This window comes from Nothoprocta perdicaria, unplaced genomic scaffold, assembly GCF_003342845.1.
Source record: "Nothoprocta perdicaria isolate Ctin4 unplaced genomic scaffold, notPer1 scaffold_9, whole genome shotgun sequence".
Classification (NCBI taxonomy): Eukaryota; Metazoa; Chordata; class Aves; order Tinamiformes; family Tinamidae; genus Nothoprocta; species Nothoprocta perdicaria.
The window spans coordinates 5,284,886-5,310,837 of NW_020456198.1; the positions used below are offsets into that span (position 1 = coordinate 5,284,886).

The following is a 25,952-nucleotide window of genomic DNA, read 5'->3' on the forward strand; positions in this document are numbered from 1 at the left end:
GTAAGAGGATCACTAAACTGAGATCTTTAGTGAACATGGGTGATGTATAATGAACATGTCTCATACGCCCACTGTCTAGAGGATAATCTCCTCTATCTGAATGTTATAGCTCCTGGTAGATTTACAGCCTTATCCTTTCTTTTGGATTTCATAAGCTTCTCGGAAACAAGATGTTTCTGCTATAAATGCCAACAAAATGGCCATAGTACCCTCGGGACTTAGTTAAATAATTATGATAAATTGCTCTGCGCCTTCTCTAACTCTCTGTCTCTGCAGTGCAGCCGTGGCTGCAGCCCCAGGGCTGCAATATTTCAGGGTGATCTCCAAGTGGCTCTGCAAGAGGGGGCCGTGGGCACACATGTGCACGGAGGCCCCTTTCCACACTCACCCACATCCAAGCAGAGCTGCTGCTCCTCCCTGCAGAGCTTCTTGTGTCACTCCTTGGGCCATCTCCAGCATGTCACCCTGTGTGGACACTTTATGTGGAAACACTGACATTGTCCAGCTACCAAGATTTGATTTATCAAGGGGGTAATGGAAAGTGTCTGCCCAGAGTGCATTTTAAGTAATTTTAAAATATTGTCCATGAGATGGTCAGCCCTGTCAGTAGGAGAGAGCTACCCAGCACCAACAGGCTGCAAAACAAAGAGGAAAGGAGGCAATCAGGCATTGACTTGTGGAGCAGGAAGGAGAGATTGCCTTCATAATAAGGCCCTGTTGTGACTTCTGTGCATAAACTTTATTGCGATCCTCTGTGTTCCTGGAAGAGACTGAAGAGAGTTTTTTTGGTGGCTTGTTGGAGCTTTGGTTGGCTTGTTACAAGCTAATGTTGAAAATGTTCTGCTCAAACTTAGTACTGAGTGTTTGTAAGGGCAGTAGGAAGCTCCCTTTGGTGCCTCACTTGAAAAGGCAGTGGCTTCTCCAGAAGCCATCCCAACAAGAGTGATCCGAGCCGTGTGCGCACCTTTGGGCCTTGAGGAGATACCCTGACAGCACAGGAAAAAGTGGTGGTGGAGCAAAGAAAAATCATGTAGGGGAGAAATGTTCTGTTGAGCAATCCCTGCTTTGCTGAAAGAAAGGAGAAAATGGCAGAAAGCTTGTGGTGGGGCTGCTTCATACGGTGTTGTTGAAGGAGGCTCTTGAGTAAAAGGCAGCTTGAACCATGTCCCCATGGATTCTTGATAATCCATTGGGATTGGTTTTGGATGTGCTGCCCTTTGGCTGAACATATGAGCCGCAAGGACGGAATAGCCAACAGAGGCTCTTTAGCTCCAAGAGGAGAGTGCTCAGGCTTACCAGGATATCAGGGACTGGCCATCCTGGAGCAAAGCCCTCCTGCTGTGTGGAGGACACTGTGCCACGCTCGGACTGCGGGGTTTGGTTCCGGGGCTCTTCACTTCCTGCTGTCCTCTGGACAAGGTGGTTCCTACCCCAGAGCCCCTGAATTCTGAGACCTTTTGAACAAATCTACCTGCTCAGTTAGCTACGTTGCATAAAAACACCTTTCTAGAAATGCTCCTGGCATGCCAAGCTCCTTGTTCTTCAGTAATAAAAGAGTAAGTGCCTGTTCTATTAATTCAAGCTTTTTGAGGGCAGGGGATTATTTGTTTTGAGAGTCGTTTCTGTGTGCGACATTCACCATAAACCAGATGTTAGCACAAGACTCCACATGTTTGTGATCATTAGGCAATATTAAACACTATCATTCAATCACCATTTGGGAACAAGAACACGGAGTGTTTTGCTACCTGCGAAGCAAGGAAATTATTGTCTGACACATTTCCAGTTGCAGAACTAGCAATCAGCTTTTACGCGGAATAAGGTGCGTTGTGTTACAATACTGTGTCTTGCTGAGCTATTTATATACAACATTTGTGTTAGATAATTCATATACACAGAGAGAACACAGTTGTAGGTCTTATCTCACTCCTGTTTTTACAAATGGTAATATTCAGATAGGCGATGCTGTAAATAATTCTGTGATTCTGGATGAGTTTTACCTGTTTGCTATTAGCCGTTGCTGGTTTAGTCAAATAAACTAGAAAAGGCTGTATATTCACAAATACTTGAGAATTACATTTTTCTTTTATTTAGCCATTCTTTCTAATACAGAAACAATATCAGCATATTTTCTTGTTTCCAGAGGATTGTGAAAAGAATGATAGGAAACCATAAAGCTCCTGAAAGGACTTTCCCTTGGCTGAAAACTTTATATAGAGAGAGATCAATTTTCTGATAAGATTCGCTAGAATGAAAGGACATTTTGTAATTTTAGCAAACATGAGTACCAAAAGTAGGGATGTCCGTTTGGGGCCCAGAGCTTCATACAAACCTCATTATAGACTGCAAAAAGTTTCCTGTTGGCTTCGTGGCCTTTGGATCTGGTTCTGTTGTGTGTCCAGCTACATAATGGTTGAAATAGTTTTCTGTGCTCTAGTCTACTCTGCAAATGTCGCATAGCCGCCAGTTGCTGTGGAAGAGCTTTAACTCTCTGGCAAGCCTTTTCAGGAAAGATCTTTTAGTGCTGGCACTGATTGTCATGGTATTATACCTCCTGCTAATGTCTAATCCAACCGAATGTCAACAACGAGGCAAAAAATCTGGTTATTGCTATTCATTGCAGGCTGATAAGTAACTTTGTGTAATCTGCTGTTTTCCCGGTGAGGTTGCTGAGAACTGCCTGGGGAATTCAAAGCAGAGTTTTGGTCTTCAGGTGAGTCTCAGTTCTAGGTGTGTAGCTCCACGGCTGCTTGTGGTCAAACTACCTATATCATAATGTTCTGTGACCAGTGAAAGAAGTTGGGCTTTGAGACTAGAACAAGTGCGTCTTGGATCTCCTTGACCTGTGCGAGGTGCCGAGTGCCTCCTCTGCCATCTCTTTACTATCCCAGCCAAAAAGTCTTCCCAAATACTCACCTCCAGCACCATTCCTAGTTCTGCAGGATGTCTGCTCCTGCATTTCAAATGCTCCATGTTTTAAGCCAGGACAACCTTCCCAGACTTGCGCTTGAGCGTATCTGCGTGGCCTTGGCAGATGTTTTGGTTTCGCAAGCGAGTGGTCGATCTAGCAGAAATACAAAGGTTTCACTCAGCTGTGAATGTTTGCAGACCACTGCTAGGCAGTTAGCTGTGAAAAAAAGAGGAATATAGTGCAACCTGGCATGAACTGGGGACGCACGCGTAAGTGGTGAAATACCGAGGGAAATGGACTATGAGCAGATCTCTGATATAACCTTCTCCTACAGTTGGTTGCATTAAGGATTACCCAGATATTTACTTATTTTTTATAAACTGGTTCCTGGGTGAATTTTAGTGCTTTGCACCGAGGAGCGCTTTTGACAAGGAGGTGTATTTTATTGCAGGTCGAAGTTTTGGAAGGCTGCCATGCAAAATGGGTTAGACAGAGAGGCTCCGAGTGAATGCTACAGCAGTTGCAAATTGGCAGGTCTTTTGTGCTCGAGTGCCAGCTAGCCAGTTCCAGTTTAACAGCAGTGGGTAATGAGTATTATTTCTAAATTATTTTAAGAATAAACTCCAGTAAAATTCTCAGAATATAAATACCTCATCTTAGAGAAAGAAATGATTTTAATTTGTTTTAATTCCATTATTAGGTCTGTTAATAAAATATCTGTTTAAACCATTTAAGACATCCACTAAAATTCTAAAATACTAATTTTATGGAAAACTTCCAAAAGAACTCTATTAGCTTTCTTCCATTAAGGTAACGTTATGGGCTTTTAATAGAGCTCTCAACTATAGCAATTTTTATTGACCTAGTTATGAAATGAATTAAAATCAGTCCCACTGTTGTCAAAATACGTGATATTTTTAAAATAGAAAAATAATCTGTTGCAGTGGAGAAATTCCCAAACACTAAGTTCTACCAGTCCTTGATCAGATGTATTTATACCCCGGGTGAATTGCGGGTGTGATTTAGTTTTCCTTAAGATTTTCCTGGCATCTCAGAATATGGTTTTTAGTCTCCCTGTAAGCCTACTGTTTTTGAAATAAGGCATACAAATCAATTCTTACGTGATCTCACCAACCAACTGGTTCCATACAAATAAATCTCAGGATGGGATGCGTTAATTCTTTTAATAATGCTTTTTCTGCTCAATCAGATTGAATAAATGCAGTTAGGCTACCTACAGTGAATTATTTGTGGTTGATGATTTCTTTTTCCAAATCAGGAATGAGGCCGTGATATTTTGTATCCTGCTTTTAGGTTTTGTACAAGCTCTTAGTCTGTGGTTTTGGACAGAGATTACACTAAGTTTCATAAGGAATTACAGTCTGTTCTTAACCTTGACTCTAAGAAAGACTAAATAGTTGTTGGAGAGTTCAGACCTGACTTGCAGAGACAGCCCAAGCTCCTGTGCAGTCTGGGGATCTCAGCCAGCATCTCAGCATGATGTTCCAAGCAAAGGTTTGTGACTGACAGCATCCTAAATCCATCACGAAAACGTACATGGGGCTGTGCTCTGTTTATACAGCACAGGCAATGTATGCTCACGACACGTGCACACTCTTTAAAGCACCAATGCCATTAGACAGTCAATGCAGCAGTCCACTAATGAGACTTGTATTTGAAAAATAAGAGCAAAACAAATTAATCATGTTTCTGAGTATATTAATATTTAGCTGAAGTTTATTTAAATGCCAGTCTAGGTTATAGATGAATAATGTAATTTTTTTCCAAGGGCTATTTCATAGGAACCAGCACTGTCATGTTTTCAGCCTGCAAACCGATTACTTATGTTTGATTTGTTGTTTTTCATAGTGCATCCATTCGTTCTGCATTTCATATTCCAGACTGTCATGCTGACATGAGTCTGACCCAGCAGCACATCATATAGCATTTGTGTAACACAAGCTCTTCTTAATGACCCATCATCCTGAGCACTGAGCATAAAATAAGTATTTGACCTAAAAATTTTAAGAGTTACTCACTTGCTTATGCAAGGTGGTTACATATAGGTGATAACACAAGCCTTTCTAACGCATCAATTGTTAAAATGAAATGCTTGACTCCGTAAGATATAGGGAAGAAGCTAGAAAATGAATCTCTATTGCTATCATATCTTTCCATGCTGTTTTGCTTGGGAACACCAGGTAGTTTACATTTCTTTTCATAGCTGATATGAGGAAGACAGACATTTATTTACCATAAAAGGTTGAGAGCTTTAAATGACTGATAGGTCTTTTACTGGTTTTCTATAAAAGAGTTGAACTTGTTTTGGGCAACCGAATGCCTGGACGTGCCAGGGTAAATGATTCCCTCTAGGAAAGGGAAAGCCTCCTAGGATTTAATGATTTAGGTCTTGAATGCTGTAAACAATAGTTCTTTTAGCTTAATTCCTAAACAAACAGTGCTTTAATTCCTTTTCATTTAGAGTTGTATCAGATCTGTCCAGTGGTTAAGTACATCTCTTATGTGTTTGGGTATTTCACTGTGTGCAAGAACCTACAGTCATTGTGGAAGGTGTTGATGTGCCAGGAACTTTTGGGGACTGGGCTGGCAGAGCCGACAGATGATGGGCAAGAAAATAAAGCTGGATATGGAAAGCTGAGCAAGCTGAGCAAGATTTGCATGTGCCACTGCTGTCATTCTGTGCTGGAAAATGCCACCGTGGGCATTTCACGTGGGCATCTCGGTGCGACCTTGCTAATCTGAAAGCCTAGAGGCTGGATGAGCTCGTTACAGGAGGGCACCAGAAGGATGTTTATTTTCAGTGCTATTCTCGCACTGACAGCTTCATAGAGACATGGATCCATGATATGATCCACAGAAGGTTGGTGATTTCGCATAGCACTATTGTGACTTTTTCTCATTTAGTTCAGAGCTAAGCAAAGTCTGGCCAACATATTGGTGCCTGTTGGCCCATCACGTATTGCAGCTTCCAGCCCAGCAGCTAAATCTGAGTTGCCACAAACCGAAACATCAAAAGTTCCACAGGAACTTAGGGAAAATTCTCATGACAGTGAGGGTGACAGAGCCCTGGCACAGGCTGCCCAGAGAGGTTGTGGAGTCTCCTTCTCTGGAGATCTTCAAAAGCTGCCTAGATGCCGCCCTGTGCCACATGCTGTAGGTGACCCGGCGACCCTGTGTGTGCTGGGGAGTTGGACTAGGTCATCTCCAAAGGTTCCTTCCACCCTCAACCATTCTATGATTCTATTAATGCTTTCACAGCCATAGGCTTCCAGATGCCTCAGTACATACTTGAAGCATGCTCAAAAATTCCATTTTTTTTTCTATTGAGGGTACTGCCTTATTTCCAAAATTAGTGATTCATCTCAGCAGGATGTACAGCTTCTCTTTTTTTGCTTTCTCTCTTATCACAGCTTCTCCAAACACCCCGTGCTGCTTTGTACATAGTCTTGCCACTTGTGGTAAAGAAACCTTTGCTCGTGTTTTCGCCATCTGGATGAGCCTCCGTGTATCTTTCTGCCTCATCAACTCTCCATCCCTTCAACTTTTATGCTTTTTTTTAGTAGATTTTCTCATCTGCATATGCCTCTTTTTTTTTTCCTCACTTTTACTGGCCTTATGGCTCAGTGCCTGAATTTATTCACCATACAATGTCTTTACACCACTGGTTTCTATAATTTATACTGTATACTGCCTGCATCCATTGGTTCCTTGTATTTTTAATTCAGTTCAGTGTTTGGGAATGCAGTCGATATGAAAGGCAATATATGATATGAAGTTGTATCATACTGTACAGAGGTACAGCAACATGTGCTGCTATATGTATAAATATCCTAGCTTTGCAACACTTTAATGCAAGTTATTTAGCCTATCCTTAATTGTCCAGAAAAATTTTTGGAGTGATGAGATGTATAAAATTACTTTCAAAGCAGAGGCTACAAACTTCATGGGTAGAGTTTTATCTCCAGCACAGATTTTACTCAAACTTCTGCTATATATACATATATACATTTTGTATATATAGCGTCTGTATGTATTGGTATTAAATATGGTACTTTTGACAAAAGTTTCAGATTGTGAAGCTATGTGATCATGTTAAACCCTCTGGTTCTGTGTGTTTGGTTGGTTGGTTTTGTTCTTTTCCCTCATGCTTGTGGAGGAAAACTTAGAAAATTTGAGCTGGAGAGCTTTGCTTTGGGCGTGGGATATTCCACCTCTGCATCTGCGCCTGGGTGCTTGTGATCAGCTATGGACACCACTCCGAGCTCCTCCAGCTTGCCTTGCTCCTCACCTGCAGTCCTCAATGTTGAAGGCAGTTTTGAGAAATTTATATGTAAAACAAGTATCTATGAGTTGACTTGTTCAAATCAGAATTGAATTCAAAATCTAATTTGCAGAAGTCTGCTTAAATAATTGCTTAAATAACTTTCCTCGTAGTGGTTTGGCTTCCCAGCTATGTGTGTGCATGTACCTACCCTGGATGGGAAGGTCTTGCCATTCCGGTCCTCTCCAGAGGCTCAGCGCCTGCAGAGCTGCCTGACCAGCCATGAAGCTTTGAGCTAGCAGATGACTTGTCCAAGAGTTGGGCTAACCAGTGTTTAAATATCCAGTTGTCACAAGCACTTGGACGTGGTTTGTGTTGCTGGCTCTGATCAGGACCTCTTGCTGCCGTGTCCCCTGAAGGGAATTCTAAGGGATTGTGGATTTGGATCAAGTGACTTCATTCAATGGAGAAACCAGTACCCCCCGATTCTGGTTTTATTCATTTATTTGCTTAATTATTTGGCATTCTTCATCCAGGCTGTTGGTGTTAGAACTTCCTTTATGAGCTGAATGAGAACAAGAAGAGTTAACTATTTAAAGGAAATAAATATAAGGCTGGTGGTAATAAAAGGAGTTCAGCTGTGCTATAATAATACATGTGATATTGTATTTGATTACTAATGAATGCAGAAGTTTCATCTTAGCAGCAAACAGAAAAGGGCAAAAAATGGTATGCATTAAATCAAGTAAATGATTAAGTGAGTCAGCAGAGGCTGTTTTAATGTCTGGAATGCAAACTGTGCAGCTCATAACCATGAAATTTACTGCATCTTTTCTAAACATATTTTGATTGTAAATGTATATGTGAGATATAAATGCTTAGTTTTTAAGTCTAGATGGACAGCCAATTTAAAAAAAAAAAAAAAAAACTATGACACTAATGGCTGGAAATGTAATGTCCCTGTTATTCAATCTGGAAAAAGTTTGCTTACAGTTCATGTCTAATAGCACTTTTGTACCATTATCAGATGACTGATAGTCATTGCAAGCATTTTAGCGGCCTTGGGATCTGTTATATTTTTAATTAAATTGGCTGTGAATTGCATAAGCAGCAAAGGTTGACAAACTGGTGCTCAGTGCAGCATTACTGTGTTTCTTAGAGTGGTCGTCACAGGACATTCATGATCTTAATTTCTTTAAACACTTCATAGTTCTCTGATTCTGCATCAGATGTTGATTTGGAGAGCAGGGTAGGACACTACAGAAAGAGCACTGAGGAGCACAGGCAGAAGTGGCCTGGCCTTGCACGCACGTGGCTGAGGGAGTTGTGCTGCTAGCATCATGCCCCACTTGCTATTTGGGAGATATCACCAAGATCTTTTGAGCATATCAATAAATACGTTGTCGAAACAACATCCGAGGTTCCAAGGAGGTTCAGATGTCCCTTAAGCTTAGCAGTGTGGCAGCTGTTCCTTTGCAGAAAGAGAGGTTAGAAAATAGAGCCTTGCCCTGAATTCACATGCCATCTTTTTCTTAAAATATGTTTATTCCAACACTGCCTTTGCTATCAGTGCCTCTTTATGACTCCTCCTGCTATGCCACCTCTTCCCAGAGCAGCACAGGAGCACATGGTACACGCATTGCTGTTTTATGTTAATTTTCAAAGAGATTTTGCAGATCAAAGTGTATAATGTGCACCAGAGTGGTTCAGCCTGCCCAAACCATGAAGGTTGTCAGTGCAGAAGTGCTGTGAGTTCCTATAGGCTTTTAAGAGACCAGCATATGCTAAAAGAAACTAGTCTGTGATATTCTGTATTCAAAGCGCAGATGATCCAAGGATGAGATGTATCTGTAGGCTTTAGTCTGTCTTGTCTTCAGAAAAGCTGTGTTTGAGGTAAAGGCCTGAGAAAGGGGATCCAGACAGGAGACCTTTTCCTATGAGTGAAGTCACTCTTCCCATATGCTGCTCTCTCCCTTTTCATTCCCTGTGGAATCAACTCCATATGGAGGTGATGCTGTTTCAGATACTGAAGGTGCTGCCTGTTGCTAGTTTGTCTTGGGGTGAGGAAGCCCAGGGCTCACAAGTCCTGTTTGAAATGAATTGTTTAGGTTGCTCTCAGATCATGTTGTTTTCTCTCTTCCAGTGTTTTTCTCCTGATTCCTCAAAATTTCAGCACTCATCCTGCCACTGTTTACTTGTTACAATGATAACTTTTTCCTTGAATCAAATCTCTGTTGATGAAGTGAGAAGACAGTAAGGGACTTGGAAATGGGTTCAGCTTCTCTGTGTATCCAGATTAACAAACACTGGAAGAAGCAATAGGGGGAAAAAGCACCGAGGGAAAAAGACTTCCAAGTTGTTTCTGGGTTTAATGCTTCCCTGATCAACCCAGCCTGGCTCAGAACAATAAAGAAGCACCAGAGGATTCAGGAATATGCAAGCGAGTGCGTCTGACAGGTGCTGACATTTGGATCTGAATCCAGCCTCCATAAAGTTCAGCGTGAGCCGGTGAGGATGGTCTGCTCCCTAATTCAGAAGGGTGGCAGCTTGTCCTTAAATGGATTAGCAACTATCCATATCCTCTTGTTAGCATTTCAATTACAAATTAGTATAACATAAAAGCAGGGTATAATTGTGCTGAAAATGAAAAATATCTCTTTATGTTGCACATTTCGCAGCCACATTAGCCTTGCAGAGCATTCTGGCAATGATTACTTTCTGCTGAGGGGGAAAAGAAAAAGATAAATGACTTCTAAATCACCACATGACTCAGCCTGCAAGCTCTGAGTTTATTTGTAAGACATTTATCTCATTGTATACTCACCAGGAAGAAAAAAAATTATCATTTAATTAATAAACTTAATAGCCTGAGGTACGCTGATCAATAAAACATAGTATGAGAGAACTGGGCCTGATGCAATGAAATATTGAGTTGTCTGCAGACAAACCCTTGATTTTCTTTAAAACCCCTCGTGCTCCTGCCTAGTTAGTTAGAGGAGGCTGTGTGGAAGATGCATCGCTCTGCTGAAAATCACACTGCTAGGCCAGCCCCAGCAAAGGGTTCGGAGCAGCTCCTTGTGCCTGGGAACAACTTCCCCTCTATGTTTTCTCTGTGTGACCTTTCAGGCTTTTTTCCCCTGCTGGCACTGAGATGCTGAGCTCGTTTCCACTGAAGCCACTGAGTGTTTTTCCATTTTTTTTCCTGCCGACGTTGGCTGGGTGGAATTCGGCAGCCGCTGCGCCTGACTTGCTGCCGCTGCCTTGCGCGGCATTAGCTCAAAGCCGCAGCAGAGCTCTGCAAATCCGGAGGTACCGCGCTGCCTCCGAGGGCTGTCCCAGCTAATGCCGAGTCCCCAGCAGCTAAACGTGCCCAGTCTGCCGTTCCCGGCCGCCAGCTGCATGCGGCGGTGGCATCTCCTTGCATCAGCCCCTGATGATTTCACTGTTTGCCACGGCAGCCGAGGGCTGAGCTAATGGAGAAGCGGTTGCTGGGGCAAGTGTGCAAATGAGTCTTTTTTTTTTTCTGGCTCCTGCTGTTTTAAACAGAAAAGGTCCTAAAGAGAAAGGCCTAAGGGTATCACAGGAGGGGACTGTCTCTGTAGTCGCACAGAAACAACAGGAATTTTCATCTGCGTTCGCATGGCAGCGTGGCCTGCTGGTAGGTAGGAATGGAAACCATGTGCAAGCCTGCTCTTCTCAGACAGAAACATCTCATTAGCCACATATGGTGTTTCTAACATGAGAGTTGAGTAGAGGATGTATGTTTTTGAAGGACTCAGCCAAAAGATACCAGGACACCAGGAAGATCCCTGATTCTTCTCAGCGCAAACTCCTCTCACCATCCATCTCCCCATCTCACTATTGCCATCTTGGAAATGCTTTTTCTCATTCTCTTCAGGCTTTCTCTGTTTATTCCCATACTTGCCAAAAGTGGATTAGGTGTCTCAGGTGCTGAGGAGCAATAGTCGTGACAAATATATCAGTCTTGATAGAGCAGTGATTGAAACTCACAACATCTGGGGCAAAGCGGGGCCTTCACATCTCTCCTGGAACTGGTTCCACCGCTTTTGTCCCACAGTGTCCCTTGAAGCTCAGAAACATGATCCTATTATTCCTTTCACCAGCTCAGCTTAATTACTGATGTACCAATTATGATCTATTTCAAATTTATCCTCTGTTTCCTAAACATGATTAAGAAATTGCAGATGATTATTTATTGATGATTTATTTAATTGGTGATTTGTTGGTAATTTATTATTAAGGTTAGTTTCTAGGGTACACTGAAAGTCATCTTGTTTGGGTGAATCCAGGCTCCTCGCTTTCTGTGGTGTTTTTATCAACAGTTATTTTGCAGGTTTTCAGACCTATGTGAAATGTCCCATTTTCCCTGTTCTGGAAGACCTGTAGACCCCAATTATCAGAGTGAGTCAATGAATATCCCAGGGAATAGGAGTGACACTTATGAGTAATCACTGCAAGACTTGGTCCGTACTCGCTAAGTGTCTTTATATTTACCCCTTAAGTGCCATGCATATTTTAGGTGCTGAACCATAAGACAACTACAAATAATACTAAATTTCCAGTAGCTACAGCTGAAAATGACAATGGGAGACTGCTTGTTATACTTAGAAAACCACCTGAAGATGCAGAAGAGATGCAAAGAGTGAAGGGAAATTATTTTTTCTTTAAAACTTGTCAAAATCTTCATTTTTGCAACTGCAGATAATATTTTCATCAAGATGCCTCATGCTAGCTGTGAAACAACTTGAATTTCAGATTTGTCATTATTAGTTCCTCAGCTCTATATGCTGTTTTCTACCTCATGCTATGAATTAATCTTTTGTCCAGCACTGTGCTTGCTACAGTGAAATTCTTACTTTAATTAAAGTGAGACGCCTTGCCTTCAAATGCAGAGTAAAACACAGCCAGCTATGCTTTATGCTTTGTATTTTTTTATTATTATTATTAGATATTTGTCTCTTGGTGTTAAGTGCAGTCCTGTCCTAGTATTTACCAAGTGATTAATGTAAGTGAGCTCAACTCATAGTGCCTTAAGTGTTTTTTCAATATTAAGAGAAAACTTAAAGCCTTGCTGAACTGTGATGTGAACCAGCTCCAGATTTGCCAACCAAATTGTTGCTGTTTAAAGAATTTTTCTCATTTCCTGTGGTCTTATTAGATGAGTCAAGGATATTGGCCTTTTCCTATTGACACCAAAATCAGCACAAGATCTACCTAGCTTGATGTGATAGATAAACCAAGGTCCAGTGTGACAAGCAGCTACAAACCATTTTGCTTTCTTTAGTTAATTCTCAGCTTTTCCTTCTCCCACTGGTAAAGCAACCAACTTGTGATGCTTCAGGATGCTAATATGTCAGGAGAACTCAGATAAAATTTTTTTGGAACAGCATATTGATCCAAATTTATACTGATACCCTCATAACCGTACAGGGGAGGTGGAAGCATCGAAAGTCTCAACTTCATCTGTGTGGCAAAGTCTTTAGCTTATTTACTGCTTTCCTAATGTTCTCAGAAAACGTTGCCAGATGTCTGAAATTAATCCCAAGTAAAAATAAATAAATAGGCATTTGCCATTAAATCCTGTATCAGCAGGAAGTTAACCAGTGTAGATCTCCTGAGTAGCTTCCTATCCTTGACATTGTCAAGTGTGTCTTAAAAATATAAATAATAATAATAAATAAGCATTAGATGAGATAACAGCAGTGAGTAGTGATAGGAGGTGGGCTCAGCCTGGCCATAAGGCAGTGGTGACATCCTAGGAGCACTTTCCAGGACACGGGCCAGCCCCAACAGGGCTCCTGTGCCATGGGGGGATGCAGAGAGTTCTGGCAGGAGCTCAGGGGGAGCATGGTGCAGAGCTTTCACCCTGGACACTTGGCCAGGTATGAAGGTGCCCACTTGGAATAGAGCATCTGAATGTCTCCAGACTTGGATGAGTGGACCAGAAACATTCCAAGGAGATCACTGATAAAGGTAGCTTTGAAATAAGAACAGATAACTGAATAAATATGGGGCGGTAGTGGTTGAAAATGGAAGTAGTAGTAGTAAGATAAAAAAAAAATAGAGTTTACTTTCAGCTGCTATTTAGGTTTTAATTCAAAATGAAGTCTGCTCTAAAAACACAAAGGCTACCACAAGTTCAAGTAAGGGTAAAAGGTTATGATATCAAGCATCCTCTAAGTAAAGTATTAGAGAGGAAATGGTGTGACAATAAGAAAAGAAACCCTACTTAATTCCATCTAAAAATAAATGTCCAATGCTTATTACATTAAAGTGTTATTGATTATTAATATACTTTCTCCTTTCATTGGCTTATCTAATTTTTTAAGCTTTCAGAATTCACTACAGGGTACCCTCAGTTTGAGTGGCAATAGTGAAAGATTTATGCTCTGTAACATCCTGGCTGTGCTGCTAGCAAAGTAAACAGCACTTTAGATAAGATTTGGGCTTGCAGCTTCACTTAATGAGAACATCATCTTTCAGGGCACAGATTTGCTCATGTAACCAAATAGGCCATGCATATCCCTGTTTGTTATAAGAATTAATATACAAAATAAACTCTATTTATGTAACTATGTAGACATGTATTACTCTGACTGTGTCCCTATCTCTATAACTTCATTATAATATTACTCAGTGGCTCAGAGAAGAGCTGACAGTCAAGCTCTGTGGCATCACGTGGGTGCCTTAGATTAGGAAAAAAATCCAACAATCCTGAAATGAGATGAACTGCTATATGGTATCTCCACGTGTCTTTCTGCAATAAATGTTCTCTTTTGCCCTGAGCGCTAGATTCTATGCAGAGCATACAGTGCTTAGCTCTAAAACGAGGTTAAAATCAGCATGGAATTTGTACTGTGTGATATTTGATGATAAAATTAAATTGGATGCTTGTAGGAAGAGGAACAGCTATGCCATATTGCTGCGTGGATGCTGTTAGCTACATGTGTGTTCATTTTTCTTAATGCTAAAATGATGCTACAAACATGCAGGGTAAAGGAAAATAATGTAAGATCTGTAATCTGCTTGAGAATGCTGCTCCTTTTACCACAAAGCAAGTCCTTCCTATTTAAGTTTCCCTGCTACTGCACAAATGATATTAAATGGTATGTTATGCAAACCACAGACTATAGCAAGCAAAGCAGAGGAAAGGAGTCATAAGGTCCAGCTCCTGAGTATGCAGTGGTCCCTGTTATTTAGGTATGTTGAGCCTATGCAATAGTTTCCATGTTTTAGGTGCATGTGAAAACTCTTTAAGGTAATGCATTTAGATATCTGGCTTTTTACCCCTGCTACATAATACACAGGATGAATTATAGGCAAAAGTGTTCTGCATTTTACGGTGCCTTTTTGTCTCATTCTGGTAGCAGATAGATAGGTGTGTTCTCCTTTCCTTCCAGGCCTATCAATTCACTTGCAGGTCTTCCAAGTTTTTGTAATTTGGGTAATTTTAAATTATGCTGATCAAGCTTTCCCTTCTTAATATAAAACATTGAAGCAGGAATATGAAACATAGGAAGCAATCTCTAAAGATTCTACTGATGGAAAATGTAAAGCAAATTTTAAAGATTGCTAATTGCAGACACCTTTCTGCCTTTGGAGTGCTGTGGAACAGATCATTTCCAAGCAATTATTATGTGAAAAATGTAGGGCCTTTTTTTGGTGCATACATATATCGAAGAAATACAAAGCCAGTGCAAAAAAGAATTTTAATTGGTTTGCGATAGTAGCAGGAAATGATGTTTCTTCATTTGTAGAATCAAAAAAATTAAGGTATCTTTGCTGTTAAATTTCAGAAAGGATTGCATATTTCAGTAGTGCAGTTACCCATGTGTGAAATACAGAAAAATGTTAATTGAGGTAGACTTGTGAAGTGAAATTAGTTGCAAGTGGACTGTAGATGAGCAAAGGGATTTTTAGAAAATTGTGTCTCAGCCATACTTTGAGGTTAATTCATTGAAGATAATTGGAATGTTAAATAGTTTCCTATAAGGAATAGTTGCTACAGTGTTCTAACACTTTTAGTCTGATTGAATCAAATGCTAATTACTAATATTCAGATTTATGCTATGCTTATTTATGTATTAGCCACTCTGATTACTTCCTTGGCTGCTGGTAATCTATCCTGCTGAGGGAGAGACAGCCCTTCAGTCACATGAAAATATGGGCAAAAAATGCCAGGAGCTTCAGCAAGAGAAACTGTCTGATCCTGTCCTTATCTCTGTATCTATTAAGTCTAAGTTAAAAATAGGAGCAGCTGAACAGCCTTTCAGTGTTTCAGCACTCGCTAAACCTTCACTAATAACGTCAGAGTAAATGCAAAGTCCTCAGTGTGGTTCTTAGGAAATTCAACAAGGGCAAGTGCAAGGTCCTGTACCTGGGGAGGAGGAACCCCAGACACCAGTACAGGCTGCTGGAGAGCAGCTCTGCAAGAGGGACCTGGGTGTCATGGTGGATGACACGGTGAGCACGAGGCAGGAGCAAGGAGCAAGTCCCATGGCCAAGAAGGCCAACGGGATCCTGGGGTGCATTAGGAAGAGCGTCTCCAGCAGGTTGAGGGAGGTGATCGTCCCCCTATACACAGCCCTGATGAGACCACATTTGGAGACTGTGTCCAGCTCTGGGCTCCCCAGGACAAGAGGGATGTGGAGCTGCTGGAGAGAGTCCAGCGCAGGGCTACGAGGATGATCTGGGGCCTGGAACATCTGCCCTGTGAGCAAAGGCTGAGGGAGCTGGGCCTGTTCAGCCTGGAGAAGAGAGGGCTGAGGGGGGACCTGAGCAGTGTGTATAAATACCTCAAGGGAGGCAGTGAGGAGAATGGGGCCGGCCTCTTTTCCGGGGTGGCCAGTGACAGGACTAGAAGAAATGGATTTATTATGCCGGTGCCTTTATTTACGGCTGTGATATGAGTGTTCCCACGTCTCCATGCTCTTCCTCGGGGCCGCAGGCTTGCAGACTGCATGTGCCCAGCGGGCTGGCCTTGCTTTGCCGAGGCTCATCGTTGTGTGCAGGGAAGGAAAGAGTGCCAGGGCCCGGGCACGTCGTCAGTTACTCACTGCCTCCCTGGCGACGCGCTGTCGCCAACAGGCAGAGAATTAGAAGAGCTGAGACCAGAGACCTGTGGAAAATCAGAGTACTTTTGTAATTGGCCAGCAGCAGCCATAGGCCTGTTGGAACCTGTTGTTCACTGTTGGAATCTGAGGTTTCATTCTTCACAAACGTATTTATCTTTTATTCTTGTAAGTAGATGAAATGCGTGCGTTTTTGGATCTGTTCTCATTTGTGTTGACTTATTTGATGATTTGTTATTAGAAACAGACTGCTTGTAGGGAAGCTGTCAGTCATCCAAGCAGAATACTAGCCCCTCTTGCTTCTTGCACTCTCCCCCATCCAAGAAGAGGGGAAAAAAGGAAAGGAAAAAGTGAGAAGAATGAGAGAAAAATGTTATCAAAAATAACTAAGCCAACAACATAATCTGCAAGTTCTGTGCATACTGTTATGATATCTGAAGCATAATTATCAAGCTTAAGTTAATTAGACTAATGCTTAGAAAATCTGGCATGGCAGATTGCGGTAAGTAATTATATATACCGATTAAAAGATGTAATACACAGTGAGCAAAGGCAAAGGAAAACTCCATTTGATACAGCCAGTGAGCAGAGACAATTAAGAAGTCAAGTAGACGAGCACTGACAAAGATACTGAACTTTGTGGAAGATGATGGGCAAGATGCCAGTTTTTCAGTGGAACAGATTTTATGTAGTATCAGTCAAATACTTTTGTTTTAGGAAAATGAAAAACTACTGTTTCCTAACGGAAATATGTAAAGGGCCACTTTTTTTTTCGCATTATGATTAGCTGACATGAATACAAGGATATGTGCAAACAAGAATGTGACATTAGAATGCTAGTTTACATATATATAGAAGTCATGTAAATGGATTTTCTTAAAAGCAATTCACAAGATGTCATATGAGAAAATAAAGCTGTGAAGACAGTGTCTTCTGCAATTAAATGCAATGTATTACTGCTTATAGATCAGAATGAACGAGGAGACTTTGTGAGGCTTTGTACATCTCAGTATCTGCACTGCTGAGACTAAGCCTGTAAGCACAAACTAAAAAAAAAAAACAAAATTCTTTTTGTGCGTTTTGTTGAAGATTGTTTTTAAAAAAAGAAAAACTAAAGGGAGAAAACCCCATAGCAGTAGATCTTATAGGCAAAAAGTTCTACTTGCAAAGGACCCTGCTCCGAGTTGGAATCATGTCCAAATGAAGGAAATTATTTGCACAAGTCCTCCACAAAGAGTGTGACTGTACAACCTATTCCCCAATCAACTCCCTTCTCAAGGATGAGAGCAGGAAAGCTGCAAATTCCTGGGCTGGCAAATTAAGGTAAAACAAGCCCATGTTAGATCCACCCTCGCAGCATTTAATCCACAAGTATTAGAGGTAAGTTCCAGAATGTCCAGCTGCTTCTCAGCTGAGCCATGATTTTATTCTTACCTCCCAAAACTGCTTTGAATTCTTCTGACCTCATTATTCCCTATTACATGAACAATCTGACTGATTGAAGTGAAAACAAGCAAAATTACTTTTTGTCTCTGAAACTTAAGAATGTTTGTGTAGTTTCTTTCCATCTTCATAACTTTTTTACTCTTCATCAGCCATGTTCAGGTCATCACCACCCCGTATATGATGTGCTGTAGGATTTTCTCTATCGCTGAAGCATGTTCTTTGAATTATGGCAAAAGAAGTTATGTGGTCTTCCAGTTGACTGTCATAGAGATGGAAGTCACCCAAGGGTTGCCAAAAACCAAAAAAAAAAAAAAAATCCAGTTTCCTTTCCAAATGAATATTATTTCTAAGGCAATTATTTTCAAAGGCATCTTAGTTTTGGCTAAAAGCAGTGATGCTGAAGTCTGTGTATGAAATATTGTTACCCAGCCCATGGATTCTGCTATCGAAATGCAGGAAAGTCTGGGAGGACGGAACGTGGGCTATGGCCACTGAAAATCTTATTAAACTGCCTAGGGGAAAAAAAAAAAAAAAAAAGCTGTGCATTTATCAAAAACACTTTCCTACTAGAGGAAGTTATCGGCTTTAATTAACTGCAACATGTATTCAACTAAAATTAATTCTCCCCAAATTCACAGTGCCTTCACTGAAATTAATTGCAGCACAGTGTATTCCCAGTCTATTTTGCTATCCCTGTCCTTCGGCGTGGGCAAAACGTGGGAACTACTGTGGTCGTAGTGCCCAGAAAAAGAATCTGAACAGAAGGCCAAGCTCACAGCTTGGGAGAGGAGCAAATAAATTCCTCCTCCTCCGCACCAAGGCAGTCAGTGCCCCTCCATACCCCAGGAAAGCCACTGCCACCCCCAGCTGAGCTTCACCACGTAAGGGCGCCTGTGCTGGGCCCATTGCCAGGGACTTCTGTTCTCACTTCATTCAGTGCATCTCTTAAGAGGAGAAGGTTCATCTGAGGGATGTGGAAGCCCGTTTGAACATTACAAAGATGTTCCCTGCTTTCCTCCTCTTCTCTTCGAGTCTGTCCACCAAGGATTCTCAGATAACTCGAAGACATCTTGCAGATCTTACATCTTCTGTTTCTGTCCCTCCCAAATGCAGGTTTTCAACCATATTCTGCTATGGGTAACTTATTTTTCATGAAGCCTGTACAACAGGAAAAAATAATGCAGACAAAACCCCAAGTAATATCTCTTATGCAAACTTCTTTAAATTTTGAAGCAATATTAATTGACTGGGAAAAATTGGAAGAAGTGATTTCCCATCTAGAATCTCCACCACAGCTCCCACATGTGCATCTGCTGCCATATCCTACCATCCCAACACCAACAACGTGTGCACCTCCACTGCCTGTTATATTTACTCTAGACATTGAAGATTTTTTTCTTTTACTGCTACTTGAAGTGATGAATTCGCAGACGCTGGAGCATTTGCCCTTGACAAAGCCTGTCTGGTTCGTATGCCACTAGGTCAGTGGAATATCAATAGATTCCTAATGCAGTCTGTCTTTTGGAGTTTCTTTCATTTCTCAGAGCAAGAGTAAATGTCATTCATATTGGCAGGTTATAATAGGAACATTGAGATACTAATTTTTAAAAATATACACAGCTTCTTTTAAGTAGTCTTGGTCTCCCTCCTGTGTGTGTCCTCAGCCCGTCCATAGCAATTGCAAAGTTAGCTATCTCTTCGGAAGCCAGGAAAGGTCATTGTGGTGTTTTTTTCTACCCTGTGCCTCTGTGAAATATTCATGGCGCTGCCCAGGTATTGGGATTGGGTTTAATGTCTCGTTGCATCGCCATCTGTTTTGTTGTTGCAGTTGTTGTTGCTTTTCCCCTTGGAGAGGGGTGAAGGAGCAGGGAGTGATGCCGGCATGAGGGTATATCAGATATGATAGCAGAGATGAGCGTTGCAACTGCAAGAGCAGAGATGCTCAACTGATCTGAATCGTTTTCTTTCTAGCATTAGAAGCCTTCCTAGTGAAAACCTGGTAGGCAGTCCCCATGTCTCCTCAAAGGCTATGAAGCCACATTAAAGTAGCCTTTTATGCTGTATGTAAAGTTCATTCATATAACTTAGCAATAAAGCTCCTTGCTGAGACAAATGGCATAAGCAGGTGCCAAGGGCATATTCAGCAGAGTTTTCCAGGCTGTCATGGTGGTTTGGTGGCCAAGGACCAGCCTCCGTGGCCACCGGCTATTAGCAGCCCCGGGGCATGAGCAGGAGGGAGCCCTGCCTTGGCTGTGGCCTGGGGGCCACTGCGATGGTGCAGAGACCTGGCTTTCTCATGGGTGACTTTTAAGTTTCTTTGTGACTTTATTTGTAATATAACAGTGGTATTTGGCCCAGAACATTTTACCAGGATTTTTCAAATCCCTTTTGATCATCTTGTTCTTTTCCGGTATTTCCCTCTTATTGCTGTTGATTTAAATGTCATGACATTTTAAACATGACTTATTATAACAAAACAGTATATAAAACAATATGCTGCATAATAAATGCAGCCATATTTTTCAGAGTGAACATTAAATGAGAGAGCAATTTTTTCCTCAGCCTACTTATAAGAGGGCATTAGCCCCTTAAATCCCAGAAAAGCAATCTCTGAGGCAAAGCATCTTTGCCTGCACGAGGATGAAAGCTAAGGAAATATCCAAGGAACATCCAAGGGATGCCTGGGAGGAGAGGCAGTCCCAGGGAGGCGGCTGCATCTGGGAATGCCTGGATTCTAGGAAGACAGAGGGACAAAGCTGTTGCAGGTTGGCCAAGACGAAGCTTTGCTCACTGAGAACTGATACGGTCACACAGGGGATGGCGTCAGCGGGGCTGATGGCTGGGACAACTCGGGTGACTTTCAGGAAGGTCGTGTGCAGAGAGAGCCGCAGGGAAGGCGTCTTTGGAAGGCTGGCTGCCAGCTGAGAGGACCCCTGAGATACGGGGGCTGGAAGCACACAGAGGAGAGGGCTTTGACACTCCAGGGGTTTGCCTCATGCATGCAGTGCATCTCATTCTAGACATCTGAAATCACCTTAAAATCTCCCTGGGGTTCAGTGGAGAGAGTGACTCAGAGTAGGAGGTACTCCACAGCACATTGAGTCAAGGTTTTCGTCTGAATTTCAAAAAGGATGGGGGCAGGAGGAGATGGTTAATGGGGGCTGCTTAGTCTGAGTAAGCTTGGTCCTCGGAGAGGAAGAAATCTAGTATCTTCTCCAAACGCATGTGTGCGCTTCCTACAGCTCCTAGAGATGGGGTGAGGGAGGACGAGGGCTCTCCGGGAAGGTGGGGACAGCTCTCACCTCCTACTCCATCTGCTCAGCCAGCCTCTCTGGTGTTGCCATGGGACATTCAACCAATTTCTTTTGCACTGGCAGAAAAATGCAAAGAAAACAAACAGAATGAACCTCCCTAGCACAAATGTGTCTTCCTTGACGTGTCATGAATCTTATTGAGTATGCTCCAGGTACGGCAAATATTTGTCTGAAGTTAAGAAGATTAGCAGGGAAAGTTGTGACTTTGAGAATCCCCGGTAGCTCGAGTACATCAGCCTGATATGGGCACTTAAGAGGTTATCTCTGCTCTTGGGGTGGGACATAGAGATTGTTCTGCAGCTCTAACCTTTTGGGAAAATGCTTTCAGTCAAGTGATGCATGCACCTGCATGAAATTTCTGAATCACCGACTCCATCCTTGATTAAAGTGCTCTTCCGTGATTAAAAATAGCCTTTTTCCAAATGAGTGATGTTGCATGGCAGGCTGTGTGCGCAGGATAACATTCCCTCCAACATTATCACATTCATGACACTGCCTTTTCTTAGCCAGGGCTCTAGGCAACATCTTTCGTTCCCTGTAGGCACCTCTCACAAGCAAATACCATTTAAGAACTTCCAGTGCATCCACCTTGTTCTGCCAGATGAAGAAAGCTGCAGAGGTGTTTATCACATTATCTGCTAGCTGGGAGAGTAATGGATATTTTTTTCTGCTTTACATGTTGAATATATATCCAAGCACACTTCTAGGCACCTATAAAGCTTGCCAGGCTTTATATCAGCTTGCAAATAGCCATCCTCCAAGTCTTTGGCAGGGCTTCTTCCCCCAGTGGATATTCCTTCAAATATCCCTTTGTAATGCATTTGCTTTCCACCAATTTTGTCTCTGTTGGAGCCAAACTGGAATTCTGTCAAGCTTTGAGCTCTGCTGAATGCAATCTACAGACCTCACCGAATCACGACCGGAAAACTTGTATTCTCTGTACAAGCCAGAGTTGTGTTTGTAGGCTCACTTGTCTTTTATACTTTCAAAAACAACTTTCTAGGCTGCTTTTTGCAATTTATTCTTCTTTTTATCATGTTTGCGTGCAAAATTGCTATAAACTAGTTTTTGCAGAGTTTATTTTAGCAAAGCACTTAAACACATATGCTTAAGAGTTTTACTTAACCTTTACCTGCATTTCCACAGATTTCTCTCCATCTAAGTGCCTCACTAAAGTGCACGCTGTTATTCGGATGTCTGTGTGAATTGTGAGGCTGAAGTCTTTCCCCAAAGCGCAATAATAAAGCTGAAAAAATATTTGCAGTCGTTATGACAAAGACTAGATGAAGCAAAGAAAGCAGCCTCTTTAAAATACAGCAACAACTCTGCTCTGGTAAACGGTGCTTTTTCCATGGACTATGTGCTTTATGGGGTAATGCCAGCAATTGGGAGGTAGCAGTATATTTCCAGAGTATGTGGTGAAATAATTGGAGAAAGATAGTTAAAAATCTTCTAGGATGCAGGTAACCTACTTTGGGCTTCTTATCCATCTCCTTAAAAAACAAGGATTTAACTCAGTAAGTAACAAACACCCCCCAAATCAGAAATTTGTGGAATCAGGAATTATAATACCAAGTCTTGATTAGTTGATTATAATACTAGTCAACGTTGAAGGCAGATGGGATGAGGTATGGTAGATCTGGACTGGCAGAAGAGGCTGCACACCAAAAACCTGCTGATCCCTTCAGCAAGGCAGCAGGGTGTGAGGACAGGGTAGATCCTGCTCCCAAGCCATGGGCAAGAGCAGTAAATGTCACCTTTGATTATGTTCCTGGGAGGGGTGGAAGGGAAGAATCTCTCTGGGGACACAAACTGAGCATGAAGAGAAGTGAAGGGGGAAAAAGAAAGCACTGAGGGAAAAGAGTGAGGAGGCTAAGGAGGCAATTCAGGAACTGAACTGATGTAAAGCAAGGACAAGAGGAGGCAGAGAGGGCACTCTCAGGGTTTCCCCAGGGCAGGCAGATTCTTAGCACTGCCAGGGAGCTGAGGTCTCCCATCCCCTCCATCTCCCATCTCTGGAAATGGGTTGGAGCCCAACCTCCTAACAGGTAGCGTGTTAATCCGAGATGGAAATTCCATTCTCCAGATGTGACTCACATGGAAGTTCAGTATGGAAAAGATTCCTGAGGTCTCCTAATGCACATTGATAATAATGAGCACCACCACTTGGGCAGTGAGCAGCATCTGATCTGAAATGCTGACAAAACTTTGTTTTTTCTTTTGGATGCTGGTTTGCTAATGCAAAATTATAACATGCAATTGTTGAAGCATTTGCATTTTGTTGAGGTGCAGTTTCTTTGTCACAATTACTTTCCAGCACTCTGATTTTCTTTTATTTAAATACTTTGGAGGTTATAAACTCCTAAGCATCAACAGTAAACATTCATGGAGATTCAAAAGAGTGCTAACTACCATAAAAATCCTCTCTCCAGTCCTTTTAGCTAGTTCTGCACATTAACCAAGTTGCTTTCCTGTTGATATCATGGTATAAGTTAAGAAAGCTGCAATACAGATGTCACTGGAAGCAACTGCCAGTGCTGGACCCAGGTTGACCGAAGTCGGCAGCATTGTGAATTCTGGGCTTCTCTCAGCAAAGGGCAAGAAGCAGAGGCTCCACAATGCCAGTGTGTTATAAAACAATATTGTGGGTCCCGTAGGAATTGCAGTGATAAAAACGTAAGCCATTCTGCAGCACTAACAACTTTAATAAAATAACATAAAGCACAGCTGTCAGATCTGCCAGCAGCTCACACTGGGAGACATGAGTGAGAAAATGAACGCTTTTCACGAGCAGAAATATTCAAAGAGCTTCTCTGTTTACAAGTAATCAAGACTGACAGTCATAGATTATTGGTGGAAGAGTATTTTCTGCTTGAGGTGAAAGAAGAGGAGAATTTATCAGGAAGCCTAAGAAGTCAGACATCAGTAACGATCTCCTTGAAGAAGGGGATGTCTTGGAAATAGTGCATTTATCTGCACTGTGAGGCAAGAGGCTGTGCTAGGTCATGAGCAAAGGACTTAGTGCTTGAACAATGTTGAACGACATGATATGTAATTTGCTGGGCAATGCAGTTAGGCAACTGGGTAATGTGTGGTAATGTCTGCCTCAGCGTTTACCCAGAATGTTAAAAAAATATATAGTTTTAACATAGTGGAGAGTGCCTCAAAACAACATTCACATTCTTTTCTACCTGCTCGTTGTGTAATTGATTAGCTACACTAATTTATTTGCTTAACTTTTTATTAACTCTTGCATTTCTGAGATACTTTGTTTTGGTTTTTTTTTTTTTTTTTTTTTTTTTTTTTTTTTGAGGAATACAGTATTTTTTTTTTTCTTTAATTTCAGTGCATTTTTGAGGGTTCATGGAATTTGCAGCAGAACATCTTCTCTACTGGCACGGTGCTTTTGCATTACCTTTCCCTTACAGAGGCAGGCAAAGTATCAGCAGTTTTGAAATGTTAACTAGCACGGCGCGCTATGGGAAGGTATTTATAGGCTGCACATGACTGCAGATATCCACCGTGCTGTGTCCATCAGGAGCACTGGCCTGGAGCTCCTGCTGCCCCACGCATGTTCCTGGAAGACCCACAGCAAATCTGTGCTGCTTCCTCAGCAAGGGTGGCTTGCAGACTGAGCTGGAGCTCGAGGGGTTTGCCCCAAAGGGTTTATCTGTGGTTTATGGTGCCCAGTGTGTCCCCACAACACTGGTATGTGCATTAAATGCTGTTCTAGGGGTGGTGCTCTGCTGCACGGTGCTGCGGGCTGTGCAAGGCTGCTGGGCTATGCAAGGAGCCCGATTTTCCAGGCAAGTTTGAGAATTCATTGTGCACCCTCTGCATCTGGTTTAACCCTAAGTCGAAGATTGATTATTTTTAAAGGTTAGCAGTTATGTAGCAAAAGAAACCCTCTCTCCTCTGCCAGCTCTGAGAAGTCACCATGGGCTGTGACTTCTTGCCGTGTTTTAATTTAGACCACAGCCAAAGACATTTTGCAGTATGCCTCCCTATTACTGTTCACTTCACTTTCTTTGAGTAAGCAAAAGGAAAGCTAAAAGGCAAATCCCTCTTTTAGAGGTCTCAGCAGCGGCTGCTGGCACTCGGGCTCTCCGAGGACCAAAGCTCATTGCTGAAAGCTTCTTGCAGGTTAACCAAGGAGGCCCCGAGGAGCAGAGCTCCCTCCTTTGCCTTCAGCTGCTGCTGTCGTCTCTCCTGCTGGCAGCAGGTTGAACGGACGTTTTTTGCGAAAAGCAGCTCACACCTCTGAGAGACAACTGATTTACCCTGGGCTTGTCTGCGATGCGTGCATGTTGGGGCTCTGAGGAAGGTACAGGGCAACTGAGCCCACTTACCTCTGTGCAGTATGGACGTGTGCAGCGGGTAGGAACAGGCTTCCGGACAGGCTGCAGCTCCACAGATGGGTGGCCATCGGATTTGAGTCCCTCCTCCTTGCCTTTCCGCTCTGGGAGCCGTGACGGGCAGATCACAGTGTCGCGACACAACTTGGGGCTGCAGAAACAGGTTCCCCTTGAGCCAACGTCAGCTTCCCCAGCAGAAATCACCCCAGCTCAAATAAGATAAAATTTGCATTTGTATCTAGACCCTTCACAAACAGGTTTCCTTTTGAGTCAAGCGCTGGAGACACAAAGGATGGATTTGGGCAGTGCATGCTATGTACCTGCTCCTATTTTTTTTAATCTTTATCCATAATTCTATAACATTGTTACAAGATGGATTTATAACACACCTAGAGCTAATGTAGCAATGAAGATTAGTCTTCTACTAGTGAAACAGTAATACATTTTATTTGCCTATAGCTATTGTATTGTATCAGCCTTGGCATGAAAGGAAATAGCTTTCTAATGCAGCTTGGTGTGCTGAGCAGAAACAAATCTATGTTGCAGAATGGA

The 25,952-nt window shown here is 42.2% G+C and overlaps 1 protein-coding gene across 1 annotated transcript in view; it reads left to right on the top strand.

The window, feature by feature from the left end:
- Window positions 1-25,952, top strand: part of FHIT (fragile histidine triad) — a 356,061-nt gene that overhangs the window by 322,493 nt on the left and 7,616 nt on the right. The window lies entirely within an intron of this gene.